Genomic DNA, 12,157 nt, shown 5'->3' on the forward strand with positions numbered 1-12,157 from the left:
TAAAATTCTTACAGTCTTATAAAGCTGTTTGAAGCTAATCTGAAAATTACCAAGTGTTTTTGAGATAATTATAGCCTGCAATATGGTAATACAAATGAAGATGAATACAGTATTCAATAGAAATGAAAACACAAATAGTAGTATGATTGATTGATGACTGTGAATTCTTGCAGTGGCCTTAAATAGGAATCACTTAATTTTCTCTACAGTTTGAAGCATCATAGTCATTGAGAGGAAGACGGCAATGTCAGATCAGAATCAAACTCATGTCAGAGGTTAATTTATACATAAATCCAAACAAAGATGAACAATTCTCTCAGTGTGAAATTTTTAAAATGCCTCAGGTTGTTAGGATGAGGAATGCTGAAATGTAGTTTGAAGATTCATTTAGATATAATGATCAATGTTCTCTTTCCCTTCATTTTTGCTTTATGGTCAGTCAGAATTTAAACACAGCAGGCACAGACTAAATGAGTAGTGTGGTTTCCAAAAGCACCTATGAGAAGAAGATATATAAAATGGTCTAAATTAAAGACAGTGGCAATGACAATGAAAACAAAGAAAACTTGGGAGATTGTTAAGTAATCTCTGATATCAATGAAAAATCTTTGTGTTTCACTGTAGAAAAATATTACCTGGATTCTTAAAAAAGAAATTACAGTGATAACATAGGGAACTCTAAATTCCCTTAATCTTTGCTCTTTGAAAAATGTTCTTTAGAACAAAGATAGACTAAAACAGATATCTGAAATTCCTGAAATTACAGGCAGTTTTCTTCTCTAGAATAAAGCTGAATAGTCTTCATAGATACTCAAAGGAGTTTTTGACCACAAGATCACTAAAATTAAGTTCTGTAGAGATTACTTTCAGATGTGAATTTTTTAGGGTTGATTCCATATCTGTTATGTGCCTTGGGATAATTTGAGATTGAATTGGGACATGCAAAGCAAAGCAGTTTCCCCAAATGGTTATAATATGGTCAAGCTTGGATTTGATTGATTTTTTTCATTTGCATATTGAAGACACTGTTTAGGAGACAAAAGAGATTTGTCACTTCCTTATTAAACTGTATTTTTTTGTTTGTGTTCTTGGTGTTCCTTGTAAGTAAAACTCTTTCAGAGTTTCCTTTTCTTTTGAGATCAAATGAGCTCTGACATGAAGCACAAAAGACACAAAAATGAACAATGAGATGTTGCCACTTCTTTTGTGTTTTATTTTCACTTTGCACAATCAAACTAAGCCCTGCCTGGCAATATGGCTTTGATGACATCAGGGGTACCAGAATATGAATTTTACTTTTCAAGTTGCTATTCATATTTTTATTTATTTTTTGTTTATAAAAGTAGAATTTCTCTCTCTCTTAGAAATTCTGTCTTCTCTCCCTCCATTCCTTTTCCTTTCTCAAAAATATTCTTCTTACTCCTGACAAGATGATAAGTGTGCTCTCCTCCTGTTTACTCCAATTTTGCCATTGAAACTACCTACTTATTTTTAATAGAATTTAAAAAGAATAATAGCAGCCATAGAAACTAGAAAATCAGAACATTCATTTGTCAATTCATCCCCTAATACATGAATATGAAGGAGGTATTCCTGGGGAAGCATATAGAAGAAGAATCTTAATTCAAATGTGTCAAGGGAAAGATGGAATTTAACCCCTTGTAATCAGGGCACTTCTGTTTTGACATTTGCTGTGGGGACCACCACTTTCAGGCAACCTCAGCTTGGATTTACTCATGTCAGGATCCAACAGAGTATCCTACGGCTGGCTCCAAATGATAATCTAGCAAAGATTAAGGATACTTCCAACCTAAAACAGGGCTCATGTATATAGGGAAAATAATCACTAGGTATACAGCTAATAAACCTTGCTATGACTGTTTCCTTATTTCATCCTTGTTCCATATTCATTAATTACTATCAAAATTATAAATATACTCAAATTACCTTAATTTTTCTGTTTTTTAACCCAGAAAACTTTTATTTAAGTTATATAAATTCCATGCATTTCATAAATACAACTTTAGGGACATAGTGATTCTTCTCACCTCACCTGCCCTCCCACCAACACTTCCACCCTTCTTCCTACATCATCTATTCTCATTCTAATTTTTTACTAAGATCTATTTTCATTTAACTTTAAACACATAAGATCAATTCTATACTAAGTAAAGAATTCAACACATAGTATGGAATATAAACCTCTTCCATACAGTCTAGAAAAGAGCTAGTCAAAGTCATTGCATCTCACAGCATCAATTTCACCCCCACAGATTACCTTTTAGGTGTTGTATTAGTTACCATAAATCAGGGAGAACATACGGTATTTGTCCTTTTGGAATTGGCTTATTTCACTATGTTTTCTAGTTGCATCCATTTTGTTGCAAATGATAGGATTTTGTTTTGTTGTTGTTTTTTACCATTCTCCAGTATTCCATGATGTACATACCCCATAATTATAGTCTTCACTTGACATTTGGGCTGATACAATATCTTAGTTATTGTGACTTGTGTTGTAATAAACAGGGGGTACTATTAGCTCTTTCATATGCTGATTTTATTTCCCTCAGGTAAATTTCCAGGAGTGGAATGCTGGTCATATGGTCTATGTTCAACTTTCTGAGGTCACTCCATTCTGTATTCCACAGTGGCTGGACCAGTTAACATTCCTACCAACAGTGGATTAGGTACCTTTTTCCTCACATATTCACCTGCATTTTTGTTTGTTGATTTCTGTATGAAAGGCATTCTATAGGGGTGAAGTGAAAGCTCATTGTGGTTTTTATTTGCATTTCTCTGATGGCTAGTGATCCTTAGCACTTTTTATATGTCTGTTGGCCATTTGGATTTCCTCTTTTGAAAAATATCTGTTTTTAAGTCTTTTGTCCATTTCTTAACTGGGTTATTTGTTTCATAGTTTTTGAGTTTCTTAAGCTCTTTATGTATTCTAGATATTAACCCTTTATCAGTTGCATAGTTTGCAAGTAATTTTTCCATTCTATCAGAAGGCCTGCGCCGTGGCTCAGTAGGCTAATCTTCTGCCTGTGGTGCTGGCACACCGAGTTCTAGTCCAGGTTGGGGAGCCGAATTCTGTCCCGGTTTCCCCTCTTTCAGGCCAGCTCTCTGCTATGGCCCAAGAGTGCAGTGGAGGATGGCCCAAGTCCTTGGGCTCTGCACCCACATGGGAGGCCATTGGAGGGTGAATCAATGGCAGAGGAAGACCTTTCTCTCTTGTCTCTCTCTCGGTCCACTCTGCCTGTCAAAAAAAAAAAAAAAAAGAAGAAGAAGAAAGAAAGAAACAACAGAGACAATGTACAAGACCCAAATTTGTTTTCTGAAAGGATTAACAAAATTTACAATCCTGGAGACATACTGAAGTACAAGGAAAAGAGACTCAATGTAGTTACGCCTGGGGTGAAAGAGGACACTAATACAACTTTGCATATATAAGAAGCATTATATGGGAATATTATTAACAAGTGTATACCAACAAATTAGTTAACTTAGAGGAAAGGACAATTCCTGGAAAGACACAAACAGTTGAAGCTGATTTGAAAAAAAATCAAATATAAATATACATATAAAAGAAGTAAGGAGTTTAAGTTATTAATCAAGGTACTTCTCACAAAGCAAAGCCAGGTGCACATAGCTTCACATGAAAATTTCTCCAAACATTTGAAAAATAATTAACCTCAACCAGTTACAAATTGTCCCATAATAAAGAGTAGAGATGATTTTTAGCAGCTAATCTTATGAGACCAGTGTTGCCTTGATATTAAAATGAGATAAAAAATTACAAAGGAGGAAAACTGCCTGCTTAAGAATCTGGTTATAAATACCTTCAACAAAATACTATCAAGCCATATAAGGTATTATATAAAAAGTATCACACACAATACCCGAGTATATTTTACTCCAAGAAAGAAAAAAAAAAAAAGGATTAACATCTTGCTAGGAAACAATGTAAGACAGCACACCAACAGGGATTACAAAAATAGGTGATAATATCAGTAAATGCAAAGGAAAAAAATATGCTTTGAAACCCTCCAACACTCTTCCATTATAAAAACACTCAAAAAACAAGGAATAGAAGGGAACTTCCTCTACCTAATTAAGAGCATCTACAAAAGCCCATAGCTAATGTCTTACTTAATGGTAAAAAATTCGATTTCCCCTTAAGTTCAGGAATAAGATGGTGTTGTCCACTGCCACATTTCATTCAGCACTGCACTAAAAGTTCTGGCCAGGACAATTAGGTGAGAAAAACCAATAAAAGGCAGTCATCATGGGAAGGATGGAGTAAAACTACATATAACATCATTTTATCTGTAGAAAATACTAAAAAATCCAATAAAATCTATTAGAACTATTAAGCAAGTTCTGCACACTTTTAGGGCACAAGAATAATATATGAAAATCAATTGTATTTCTGCATACTAGTGATTAACCATCCAAAAGACATTAGGAAATCAATTCCATTTAAAATAGCAAGAAAAAATAAAATGCTTTAGAAATAAACTAAATAAATTTCAATATTTGTACACTGAAAACAACAACATATTGTTGAAAGATATTAAAGAAGATGTAAATATGTAGGAAAATAGATCTCTGTCACTTTTCAGAAGACAATAATAAGCAGTGGCATCAGCAAGTTGGCTAAATGAGGTGTCTGGTGCACTCCCCTCCACACAAAAATGACCAAACCAAAGAAAACAGCAACAGTTAAATCACTGGAATATTTGAGGCAGAGCATCAGAGTGTGGTGGCGATGTTGCAGAGATACCATGGAACACAGAGATACGCAATAGCCGTATAAAGAAGGAACTAAGCACACAGCATCCAAGGTTCTATCTCACAATATTCACACTAGACAAGTACTTTACTTGGTGATAAAACACAAAGATAAGTAGGAGCCCCTCAGGAGTCCTCACTAATGCCAAAGACGTTTGCAGTGTTTACCACCATATGCCCTTGCAGCCTTCTTAGGTCCTGAGCCCAGTCTGGAGAGTTCCTCCTTAGACACAATGCTACACTGTCCTGGAGCAATATTCCAGCAAACACTCTGCTCTTTTCCACCCAGATTCCTGCTGCATAGAGTCATGGTAACGCTCGGCCCACCCAGGGTCCTTTGAAACAACTACAGCTCTGCTAAACTTAGCTCCACAACCCTGCTAAGACAGTACCCAACCTGCCGTAACCCTGGGAAGAAAACAGATGGCTCACTCTTAGTGTCTCAGCAGGCAGAGGCCCTTAGAAAATAATCAGGTTGGGTCCAGTGCTGTGGCATAGTGGGTAAAGCCGTTGCCTGCAGTGTTGGCATTCCATGTGAGAGCCGGTTTGAGTCCCAGATGCTTCACTTCCAATCCAGCTCTCTACTATGGCCTGGAAAAGCACGAGAAGATGGCCCAACTCCTTGGGCCCCTGCACCTGCATGGGGGACTTGGAAAAAGCTCCTAGCTCCTGGATTCATATCTGCCAGCTCTGGCCATTGCAGCCAGTTGGGGAGTGAACCAGCAGATGGAAGACCTCTCTCTCTCTCTCTCTCTCTCTCTCTCTCTCTGCCTCTTCTGCTATCTCTGTGTGGCTCTGACTTTGAAATAAGTGAAAAGACAGAAAAGAAAGAAAGACAGGAAGGAAGGAAGGAAGGAAGGAAGGAAGGAAGGAAGGAAGGAAGGAAGGAAGGAAGGAAAAAATAATCAGGTTGTCTTCCCTATTCTTCCATGGCTCAGACATAAGCACATGACCTGTGTGTTCACCCTTGAACACAGGACTTAACCAGGAAACCAGACCTAACAGCTCAATACACTGAAGCCCCAGTGAGGAGCTCCAAGGAAGAGAGAAGCCTTTCCCACTCTCACACTGCCCTAGAAATCAGTCAGCTTCATTTACCCACCCTAAACTCTGAAACAGCTAGGCAGGCAGCACTGAACAGCTCAGCCCAAACAGATACAGGGAAGCAGACAAGCAGCCCACCCACCCACCCACTCACAATGCCAACAAGCAGCCAAGCAGCCTTGACTGAGTGCTCACCATGCTGTATCCCCAGGGAGACAACTGGGAGCCCTCACCTGTCTTCTTGTTGCCCCTAAAAGCAATTGAGCAGCCCATTCTCAGAGGCTTGGCTCATGGAGGCCCTGAAAAGAACACACTAAGCCCAACTCATCCACCGTTGGCTCTTGAAGGAAGTCTTACAACCCCAGCAACCCAACAAATGGATAAATCCTCAAATATCACTGAAGGTTGATTATAACTGAAGAAGATATATGGACACTCTACTAAACCACTCACCTGAAACAGAAGCTAATGGGGCATATCCAAACAACACCACAGGACACTGAAATCTACCCTGTAAAATCAGTACAGTCAACTGACCAATCCTATGCAAAGTTATCAATGGAGGACACAGAAGCTTGGAAAAGCAAGGTTCAGATGCAAGACAACGAGACATTTTAGTGACCCCCTCCACATGGGAGCACCAATGTGAACAGTTGTTCACTCACCAAGTCACATCTGGAAGAGCTGTGGAAGCTGGGTGAGGGACAACAATGCTTGCCTTTAATATGATCTTCAGAAAGTCACATTAAAGAAAGCAGGAAGGAAAAACTTGCCCATATCACCCCTCCCTTAGCACCGCATAGCACAACCTAGAGAGATGCTTCCTTCCTGGGGGAGGGAGAAAGAATTAAGTTCATTTCCTATGTTTGAATCCCAGTGCCAGGTCTAATATGATTAAATTTAATGTTATACAGGGACCCGGGGCTCTAGCAGATTAAGTATCTGTACCTTTCATAGATAGGTGACCTCTGCCACCTCTCTATCAACCTCCTGAATAAAATGGAAGGAACATGTAAGACAAGAGAGGGAGTTTAAAACTTTGCTTTGGAGTTCAAGGTCAGACCCACTGCCAAGGGACACAGCATCTGTTAAATCCTAAAGGCCTCTACCTGAGTCCAGTGCTTGCAGATGGAGCCTCTAGTCTTGTTTCAGCAAGAGACCTGCACTCTGGTGAATAGACTCTTTTCTTTGTGCATCCGCAAAAGACTCAAGTGGAGCTAGTATACACCCCTAAGAGCCTAGTGACTGAGAGCCAGGTGAAATCCAGCCTGATTTCAATATCAGATGGACACCTGTGCTCTTGTAAGGTAAACTTGTTTCTGGTGTGTATCACTGCCAGCCTCATGTGGACCATGTGTGCACCCTCAAATTGCACAGACCTAATAACTCTGAGGTGTGATGACCCCTCTCCCACAGTGATTGCCTAGACACCTTTCGGGCTGCCTCAATCACCCTTCCATAAACCTTGAGGAAATAATAAGGAATCACATGACTACTTTGGTATTTAAGGCCAGGCCAGTAAATCCCAATAATGAGCAGATCCTAATGGTTCCTGCCATCAGGCCAATGCCTGCACATGGAGCCTCCAGAGACTTTGGTGCCATGTGGAGATCTGGAGCCCCAGCTATACTGTCTTATATCCTAGAGACCAAAATTGCTGGTTGGTAGGAATGGTGTCAGGCAGAAAATGCACTTCAATAGTAGACAGACAACAGAAGGGTGGGTTGAATGAGTCTAAGTAGACTGAAGGTTCTGGATATGATATAGCATCATGATGTTAGTAGCCAGAGGAACAGGCTCTTGAGTCGACCACAGCCACAGGAACAGACCTGTAGTGATGGACCATTCCTTTTCAGACACTTCCCCCAGTTTATTCTGAACAACAGACAAAGACAAACTGCATATTAGGAACAATTCTGAACTTAGGTAGTCTTTTGGGATGGAAACAGTGAAAAAAACACCAAAGTGGAATGGCAACACTCTTTAATTTAGAGTGCCATATAGTGATGAAAAAGCAGTATATTAATACTGAGAAAAAATAGACTGTTTAGAATTTCAAGAGGCAGCCACAAATTATAACCAATTCTTCAATGTTCAGGTGATGTCAAACAAAAAAAAAACATAAGAAATTCTGTGGGAGGAGGATGCAGGAAGTATTATCATCTAGACATTCCCAGAAAAACAAAGGGTGAGAGAATTTATTACCTTGAGAAACATCTTACAAGAAATGATAGAGATTTCTTCAAACTGAAAGAAACAGATGCTGATGAGTAAGAAGAAAATATCAGAAGGTAGGAAACTCACTGGTAAGAGTAACTATAAGGACAAATTCAGAATAATCAGATAATATGACATAGTTCATAAGCTATTTGTATCTTCAGCATGAAGAATAAAAAATAGAAATAAACACTAATCACTACATTAAAATGTTGAAATAAGCAATACAGAGGATATTAAAAGAAACATCAAAAATGAAAAACATGAAGAATGGAGTGCAAATGTTGAGCTCTACTAGTATTTATTTTTTATTTCTTTCCCTATTTTTACAACCAATATTACATTTCTACTATATCAAAAATGGTTTGGTATAAGCAAAAGAAGATTGTGTAAGCATCATAGTAAGCACAAAGCAAAAATCTATAATAGATTTACCAGAAATAACAGGCAAGGAATCAAAACACAATAAAGAAAAATCATTCTAACCACAAGTGAAGATTATGAGAGAGATGGAATATAAATGAAGGAACTACAACAAACTAGAAATCAAATAGAAAATTGGCAGTAGTAATTACCTTAAATGTAAATGGATTAATTTCTCTGATTAAAAGTAAAGGAGTAGAACCAACACGGTGGTATAGATTGTTCAACTACTGCCTGCAGCTCCAGGATCCCATAAGGGCACCAGTTTGAGTCTTAGTTGTTCCACTTCCAATCCAACTCCCTGCTTCCCCAGGCACATTAGCAGGGAGCAGGATCTTAAGTGGAGTATTGGGACTTGAAGCAGGGCCTGTATGGGGATGCTGGCACTGCAGATGGAGGCTTAACCCACTTTGCCACACAGCTGGCCCCAAGATCTTTATTTATTTGAAAAATAGTGTGACAGAGAGATGGGGGAGATCAGGGAGAGGGTAGATCTTCCATCCCACAGGTGCATTCCCAAATGGCTGTGAAAGCTGGGGCCAGGCCAGATCAAATCCGGGATCCTGGACTAGATCAATGTCTTCCACATGGGTGACTATAGCCCAAGTACTTAGGCCATCATCCATTGCTTTCCAAGGCATACTAGCATGGAGCAGAATCTGTGGACATATATGGAAGGTGTGGATGCACACAACTCAGGACCCCAGCAGCCAACAGGCTCAGCACCAGCTTTGGAGAATGAGATGAAACTAGACTAGAGCAGCCAAAGTCATTTGTGATAAAAATGTGGGAAGAGCCTTTGTGAGTCCTGTTTGGAGGCCTGTGGGGGCCAGTGTATCTACCAACCTCGAAGGAAATTAAGGGGGGCATTTCTCTCTCTACCCAGCACTGGCCCCTGTAACTAGCTGAGAGAGGGCATGTGCCATTTTGGACATATGTAACAGCTGCACCAGCATGTGCCCATGCACCCAGCAACCAGCCAAGAGGAGATGCCTGAGTCTATCTGAGAGAGATGACAAAGGGTTGGGTGCTCGTGACTGTGGAGGCCTTGTGTGCCAGGACTGTGAAAACACTATGGCTTCCTGGGAGAGTTCAGAGTGTGGCTAGGACTTGAGGCAGTCACTGTGGGCAGTTCCCCATGCTCAGGGACCCCTGATTCCCTGGTGAGGATCATTGCTGCAGGATCCATGCTCACACCAATAAGTGCATGTATCCTTTGTGTGGTCATTGTGGCAGGGGGACAAATATTGTACTCACTGGCACTAGTGCCCAGGCATTGGTCTCCTTTGAGGAGAGGAGGTGAGTATTAAACTACACCAACAGAGCAGAACAAACTCCCTTCTGATAAAAAAAAAAAAGAAGCAGAGATTTACCACACCCTTCTTAGTGTCAATTTGGACACTCCTTTCACTCTGGAGCACTGAACAGAGCTTATACATAAAAAACAAAGCTGGTAGTATCACAATACCAGATTTCAAGATAATACAAGGCAGTTATAATCAAAACAGCCTGGTACTGGTACAAAAACAGATGCATAGACCAATGGAACAGAATGGAAATTCCAGAAATCAACCCACATATCTACATTCAACTTCAGAAATATGAATATAGACCTACCATAAGACCCAGACATCCGAAATTTACCCAAGGGAACTGAAATCAGCATATGAAAGAGTTAACAGTACCCCTATGTTTATTGCAGCTCAATTCATAATAGCTAAGATATGTAATCCACCCAAATGCCCATCAACTGAAGACCTATAAAGATATTATGGAATACTACACAGCGGTAAAAAAAATGAAGTCTTGTCATTTATAACAAAATAGATAAAATTGGCAAACATCACACTTAGTGAAATAATCCATCCCTAAAGAATATATTCTCCCTGATCTCTGACACCTAATAGAGCATCTAAAAGTAATCTATAGAAGTGGAATGGACACTTTGAGATTCATTGACTTTGAACAGCCCTTGTCTTGACTGCTGAAGGACAGTTTTTCTTTCTTACTATTTGTTGAACTCTTTACTTAGCATAGAGTTAATCATGTGTATAAAGTTAATTGAAAATAGATCTTAGTGAAAAAATAACTCCATAATGTTAAGAAAATGTTTTAAACCTGTGGCTCCAAAGTGCAATTGAATGCTATAAATCAAAGCAACAAAATGCCCCATATATATGTTTGTTTTAGTTTAGGTGATACATGTACTTGCCCATGCACATGCATGAAAGTATTTGGTTTCTTAGACAAGTGTATGCATGTATTTATATGAGACTTAATAACCATGGGGAACACATACACATAAACCTAAGTCTCACACTGAGTGACCATTTTGTAAATAAAGACACCATTCCCCTAGAGAGACATCAGAATAACAATTGTCAGGCACTATGTAATATAGCATAATATTAAAACAATCTCAGAAAGGAATATTTACTTTAAGACATAAAAATAAAAATGAAACAACAAAAGATAAATTGATAGTGATAGAACATACCACATACCACTATGCAGCTACCTATAAAGGTTATTTAGTCATAAAGAAATCACACCTTCATTAACATAGCACTCAGGGACACCTCTGATAGAGCAGACCTCTATTGTTTCATTCTGTTTCCTTTTCACTCCTTAGAGGTATAGAATGTGAGCCAGCTATAGTGAAAGAAACTATACCTGTTCTCATTTTTCAACCATATTTCCCATTCCTTCTGTGCATGTCCTACATGGCACTTAAATCCATGTTGTTACTGAAAGAGTTGTTTTCTTATTACCAAGAAATCATATAGGATATTGTTCAAGAACCTGCCTCTAATTCTAGACTCCTTGGGTTTAAATGCCAGTTCTGCCATTCCCACCTGTATGACCTCAGCCATATTCTTCATCACTCCAAGGCTGAGATTCTTCATGTGTACAATTGGAAATAAAATAGGATTGATGAAAAGATTAAATGAGTTCATGCACTTTGTACAGCTCTTGAAACTTTGTGATGCTTGAGTGGATGTCAGCTATTATTTTTATTTCTCTCTCCTGCTAAGTACTCTCTGAATGCTGCCTGTGTGTTCTGCCTCACTGGTCTTTGGGTAGGCATAATAATATTAATAATCAAATAACATAAGCAATGATTACTGAAAACATTATATGTCAAGCATTGTGTGAAATGCTCCAAATAATTTCCACTGATCCTCATAGTACCTATACAAAGCAATTTAAGGAACTTCTCAAAGCTGTTTAAGTCATTTGAAGAGTGCATCACTATTAAGGAAGTCAGAGAATTTGATTAGATCCACATGTAAGATGCATTGCAAAAGACATTTACATAATGCCCTTTGGGTGTCTACTTCTTATATTCCAACAAAGCATGGAGGAGAGCAACTCTGGAGAACCCATTATGAACTTTCCTTACTCTGCTCCCTGGACCAGAAGGTCCTGTTATATGCAGCTTCTGTATCATTGCTTAATATTTAGGCTACAAGTATTTCATGTAGGCAGTTTACAGCTCTGGACTTTCATCAAGTATACAAACATTTTCTGAAACAATACAGTAAGTGTCAAGAAGTTTAACTGTACAATAGAATAGAAATTTGAAATAGTTATTAATTACTACTACAGTTTAAGGAAGTCACCTGAAATCGAAACTATGTGACTGCTTTGTTTAAGGGAGAGAACACTTCTCTCTAAATTA

General features: G+C 38.7%; 1 pseudogene; it reads left to right on the forward strand.

Annotated features, from left to right (window-relative positions):
• Window positions 1-12,157, forward strand: part of LOC138850340 (sorting nexin-7-like) — a 415,797-nt pseudogene that overhangs the window by 47,435 nt on the left and 356,205 nt on the right.

The sequence above is a fragment of the Oryctolagus cuniculus genome, chromosome 7 (assembly GCF_964237555.1).
Source record: "Oryctolagus cuniculus chromosome 7, mOryCun1.1, whole genome shotgun sequence".
NCBI lineage: Eukaryota > Metazoa > Chordata > Mammalia > Lagomorpha > Leporidae > Oryctolagus > Oryctolagus cuniculus.